Source organism: Euprymna scolopes, chromosome 22 (assembly GCF_053919585.1).
Source record: "Euprymna scolopes isolate OS-2025 chromosome 22, ASM5391958v1, whole genome shotgun sequence".
Lineage (NCBI taxonomy): Eukaryota > Metazoa > Mollusca > Cephalopoda > Sepiida > Sepiolidae > Euprymna > Euprymna scolopes.
The window spans coordinates 83,764,135-83,770,134 of NC_136503.1; the positions used below are offsets into that span (position 1 = coordinate 83,764,135).

General features: G+C 33.5%; 1 protein-coding gene across 4 annotated transcripts in view; it reads left to right on the forward strand.

Annotated features, from left to right (window-relative positions):
* The window catches only part of LOC145243522 (uncharacterized), a 226,898-nt gene that overhangs the window by 92,537 nt on the left and 128,361 nt on the right, over positions 1–6,000 (forward strand). Inside the window, exon 1 of one of the 4 annotated variants that reach the window (XM_080106489.1) lies at positions 5,935–6,000. This exon is cut by the window's right edge and continues 16 nt beyond it. The exons of the other annotated variants lie outside the window; for them this stretch is intronic. The gene's annotated coding sequence lies outside the window, so the exon portion shown is untranslated. Of the gene's footprint in view, positions 1–5,934 lie in introns of those variants that run through there. 4 annotated transcript variants of the gene reach the window in all.

Here is a 6,000-nt window from a genome sequence, read left to right on the forward strand (position 1 = left end):
TGTGTCAAGCCAATTTATGTCTTTCTGAGGCCAGTCAATAATGCCAAAACTATATGTTAGTACTGGCATGGCAAGTTCGGTTTGTGTGGTAATAAAACGCCTCAAATGCACTTGTGGTGCTAAGCTGTGTAAGGTGTTAACGTTGGTAAAAATGACCTGTTCTTTCTTTCATCAGATTATTTTGATTATCGATACTTATCGAAAACTGTGTAAGAACACTGCTACGCACACAAAGTACCTTCATGTGAAATTTCATATATACATACTACTAGCATGATCCGTTTCTCGGCATTGCCCGAGGAGATATAAGAAATATTAAGTAAAACAAATATTAAATAATGTTTGCCAATTGCTAATTACCATGTACTATTGCGCGTTGTTTGCTGACAAAGCCAGAACAGATTCGGTAAGAGAATTACCCTATAAAAAAAATTAAACTATGGTTATCTGATGCATTATCGGATGTGAGCCGCATAAAATAGTGATTACGAATAAACTGCTGAAAATTTTTAAATATTATATATTAAAAATTTGAATGCGAAAAGAAATGACTGGTTTGTTTATGTAAATCTTTTTTCAAAGATAAATAAAAATAAGTTATCGACGAAATTGTTGTATCGTAAGATCTGAATACAAATGAAATATCTCGTGCTGACAGACGTCTGTATTTCCGAAAGGAATCTATTCTTACCAACGAGATTGTTTTGTAGTTAAGTTGACAGAAGTAGGATTTTTTAAATTTTAAAAAGGTTTTTAATTATCATTAAAGAGTAGTTGTGGTTATATGAAGTAAAGAAAATGTGAGGTGTGTGACATTAGAATTAATAGAAGTTATTATTTATGAATGTATTCTAAAATAGTAAAGGTCATCAATGCTGTTGAACAAAAACGGACCAGTAAGAGCTTGACTATTCATGCCTGGCAGTTGTTTGGTGTTCGTTAGAGTCGAAGTATATATCAATATGAAATGTGGAACTCTCTTCCGCTTGCCTGCTTTCGAGCTGACTACAATTTGATTGTCTTCAAGTCCAACGTAAACAAGTTCTTTATGAAGCGTCCCCCTAAGTAATCCAATTTATAAAATTTCCACTACTTATGATTACTATGCTATAATCACATTGACTAATGTATACCCATTAACCCTTATCCTCAAGTGGCCTACAGGCCTTAATAAGTGATGACTCCTTTGTAAAAAAATGATACAAGTTAACTGGATCTTTGTAAGTAAATGTGTTTAAAGAATGGAGCATTGGCTTTTTTATTTGTATAAAATTATTGTATACACAACATTTGGTGTTTAACTTCTGGTGTTAATACATATAGACCTTGTCGGATGCGTTCACGTGAACATCGTACACGAAGCTACCCATGGGTAAAACAATGTGAAGCTAAGATGAGACCAACCACTGCCAAAGAGGGTGTTTTTGAATTGCGTATTGTCATGGTAACATATATTGTCATGGCAACATATAATGTCATGGTAACATATAATGTCATGGCAACATATAATTTAAGTAATTACTGAAGCCTTTTTAATTCAATTGCAGAATCTGATGGTCATGAACGAGAACAGAATCTAAAGAAATGAAAATGTGTTTCTCGCCCAGAATTTCGTGAAGCAATTGTTGATAGATGACATTGACATGTACCATGTCGTTCTTTTTTTGTTTTTTTTTTGTTTTTTGAGGGGGGGGGGCTTGAATTGTTGTATCCATTAGCGTTTTCAGTTGTATTTGAAAGTATCCCGTTCCTCTACAAGGCCACCATTCGCCTATGTATAGAATATTGTTGTCACATTTGGTCTGTTGCATCCAATGTTAGTCTCACTCCTGGACAAGCTTCAAAAGAGAATCGCTGAACTGTCATCTAAGCTTCAACCTCTGTCCCATCGACGAAATGTTGCATCCCTCTGCCTGTTTTACAAGTATTTTAATGGTAGGTGCTCCGACGAACTACAAGCCCTTGTATCCCTTCGACATAAATGCCCCCGACAAACCCGACAAGCAGCAAAGTCCCACCCCTACACAATAGAGATCCCTAGATGTCAGAAAGCCTTCTACTCTAATAGTTTTTCCTCAGAACTGCTAGATTTGGAATTCCCTTCCGGGGTTCTGCTTCCCCAACTGTACTGACGTGTATAAGTTCAAGTGTAATGTGAACAGACATCTTGCTACTGAACTCCTTACATAGTATCTCTGCAACTTATGTCCCTGATAGTAACCCTCTACATCACTGTGCCTTGTTTGGGGTGAAAATGTAATTTAAAAAAATCTGTGTAAAGTTTGCTATTAAGTTTTGTGAATGACTGTCTTTCCAAGCAACGATAGGATTTCATGCCGATCACAAGTGCAAAAGATTATTTAGGAAACCATTGTTGATATTGTGATTTGACTAATTATCAAAAATTCTTTAATATTTCTGATGCTTAAGCATCTCTTTCTTTTTTCTTTTTTTTTTACTATGGAGTAACTATTTATCAAGGTCCAAAGGCTACTCGAGGATAAGGGTTAATGAATGTAAGGTGGTAGGGTAGCAATCGTTAATGGTGTGAATTGGGTCGAATTTGATTATTTATGGGGACGGCTCAACAAGAACTTGTTTACATTGGATTTGAAGGCTTCCCTGTTGTATTCAACCGGGAAGCAGGACAGCAGAACAGTGTTCCACATGCGGGCAGTTCTGGGGAAAAAACTTTGTTCATGGAATCTGTGTTTAGATTTAGGCACAAATAGAGACTGCAGGAAATCGTTTATAGTGGTTGTAGCTAGTTGAGTGGGGGGTGTTCGTGAAAATGTGGCAAGGGGGAACCAAAGATTGAAGTTCAGTTGAGCACTTATCGTGAAAATAACCGTAGCCGTGTAATTTTTATTATATTTTCGATTTAAATTAAATTTTTATGGTATTTCTTTGTATATTACATTGTTAAATGAAAGTACAAAATAGTAAGAAAAACCGCCCATTGCCATGTTAAGAATGGCTTCCGAAATAATAGTGTTATTATTTCAGCACGGTACCATAAGTGTCCTATTTTTTTTTTTTTTTATGTGTTCGTTTTCCAAATGGAAAAATGTAACGAAGTTGGAACAGTATTGTTACTTCAAGAAATATTTAAGTTATAAAAGAAAGTATATATTTAGTTATCGGGGAAATCAGACAAATCGCAGCTCAAACAAACCATGAAAAACCGGAAGTCCTAGACTCGAGTGTCGCACTCCGACTCATCAGTAGAAAATATCTGAACTGAAGATTTTAAACCCAAGTCACTTTCACGCAGTGGCGAAGATTTTAAACCCAAGTCACTTGCACGCAGTGGTTTGCTTGACGTGTGTTAGTCAATAGACTTTCTTGTAAGTGACTCACGTATCTGAGTACTCGCTTCACATGTAATTCACATTGAGTCTCGAAAATGTCGTACTTATACGCCCAAAGGAGGACTTCCGGTCTGTGTCTTTTCGTGTTTGTGTGGATTTTGTTTGATTATGGAAATAATTCTATTATGATAGAAAAAGGCGAACATGAAAAGTAATATGGTTAAGCTTAAACATGGAAAAGTAAAGGACTAGTTGTTAAAACTGGAAAAGAAAAGAACGAGATATTCTAGTAAAAAATATAATAAATTTATAACTTATAATATTGCAGCATTAAGAATTGATGATATAATGTTATAAATTGAATTTAAAAAAAAATTCTTAACACTGCAATATTTTAAGTTATAAATTTATTATATTTTTACTAGAATATCTTGTTCTTTTTTCCAGTTTTAACACCTAGTCTTTTACTTTTCCATGTTTAAGCTTAACCATATTACTATTCATGCTGGCCTTCTTCTATTGCAATCCATGGTTTTTCCAGCTTACAGTAAATTCACTTGTTCTTTGTTTAATTTCAGTCTTATTTTTTTGCCCCCATAAACATAACATGCACATATGTAATAACAATGTACGTCACTCGTCTGCTTCGAATAAAATAGCCCAAACTATCTCCCTTTCATGCTTTCATTCTCTGTTTCACTTGTTACTTCTCTTCTCGTGAGAGTGGTGAATTGGTAGCAACAGTAGTCGCTGACGTGACGTGATTGCTATTAAAATCAGTCATAAAAAACGTCGCTCACCTCCTTATGTTTTTTTACGATTTTGAACACCAGTAAATTCATCATAACTTTTGTCTTACTGAACCAAAATTGATAAAATTATTTTCACATTATAGCATAGTAGGTGATCTATAAACTGTAATGATTGTTTGAAATTTGATCAAAAAATGAGTGAGTGGTGAAGCTTTAAAGCAGTTCTAAATGACTAAAACTGCCACTTAACTACCGTGTTTTAATGATATCGTCTCGCATTAAAAAATTACAATATATATATATATATATATATGTATATATATATATATATATATATATATATATATATATATATATATATAAAGTTTTGGGACGATTAATCGGAATCGGAAAAGTCGGAACTTTTGAGGTTATTGGAATCTGGATTGGGATAAAAAAAAAAAATTGTGCTTATTTTTTCTTCTTTTAATTTACCTTTTTTTGTTGTTTAAAGCAAATCTTCTACTGCAGATAGTAATGATAAAATAATGAATATCTCTTGATTTTAACGTAAAACTGATAAGCCATCCTCCACAAATGTATTTTTACATTTGAGAAAATATCTGCACATTTAACGTGTTTTTTTTTTTTTTTTTTTTTTTTTTACAGTAATCAAGGAAAATTAACAACTCTATAGTTAAATATTTAGAAATTTATAAACAATCGGAATTGGAATCAGTAATTATATCGGAATCGGATATATATATATATATATGTATATATATATATATATATATATATATATATATATATATATATATATATATATATATATAGCCAGTAGAGTTTAGTTTCCTAGAAGTACATCCAATGAAACAACATGTGTCTACCAAAATAGTGCTCAGTGAGTGAACAGAGCAGGTATATTCATTTTATTTATACAAACATTAATGGCTACATATGTGCATACATGTTTCTGTAATCACCCACGTTGGGGGATTACGTCTTCAGGCCAAGAATTACCGTCGAAAATGATGTTTCCACCAAATACATTTTCCTATTTCGTTTATCAAGTTAGCATGCAACCTGGGTGGGAGTCATAAAATACGGTAAAAGGATGAGTGAGGTCTTTTGAAGATAATAAACATCATTTTCTTTCCCTTTCCAAGCTAACTTTTGGTTTTTATGGCATAAGGTAATTGAGAATTTAGTTTTCTTGTCTTGGAGTCTGTAAGTTAAGAACCTTAGCGATGGTCAGCTAAGTACTGACCGGTGCCTTTTAATCTACATCCACCCACACACACATGCAACACACATACAACACACACATACACACACATATTAATACGTATATCCAAAAGCGAATCCATGCTGTACGCTTTTTTTTTCCAACACACATACTGAAACTAGACAATAACTCTGAAACTACGTAGGAATAGAGCTAAAAATTACATTGAGATAACTAGGTTTAAAGACAGAGAAAAATTATTAAATATTAAAAAAGAAACTGCTATATCCTGCAAACATTTCAGAATACACGCACTTAAAGAACTCTAAATTAGTAGACTAGAACAATTATGAGTACAACTAACCCCCATCAAATAACCCCTCCCCCCACAAAGAGGATAAGTGAGGTCGCAACTATGATCATACCGGTATGGGTTACGTAAGTCGCTTAATATTCTACTTCATCGAGCAGTTATGGTATTACTAACCGAAACAAGTACCTGTATGAAGGTATATTTGTGACCAAACGAGTAATAGATTGTTTTTGAGTGAACCTCGTAATAATGCATGCATATCGATATTTTTGGGTGTGTGCATGTATGGATATAGGATCTTTGTATACCCGGGTAGGAAAAGCAATTTATAAAAAAAAAAAAAAAAAAAGGAGAAATATATAGATGAAAGAAAGTAAGGAATGAAGGGTGAATGAAAGAAAAAGGAAATTAGGGTGA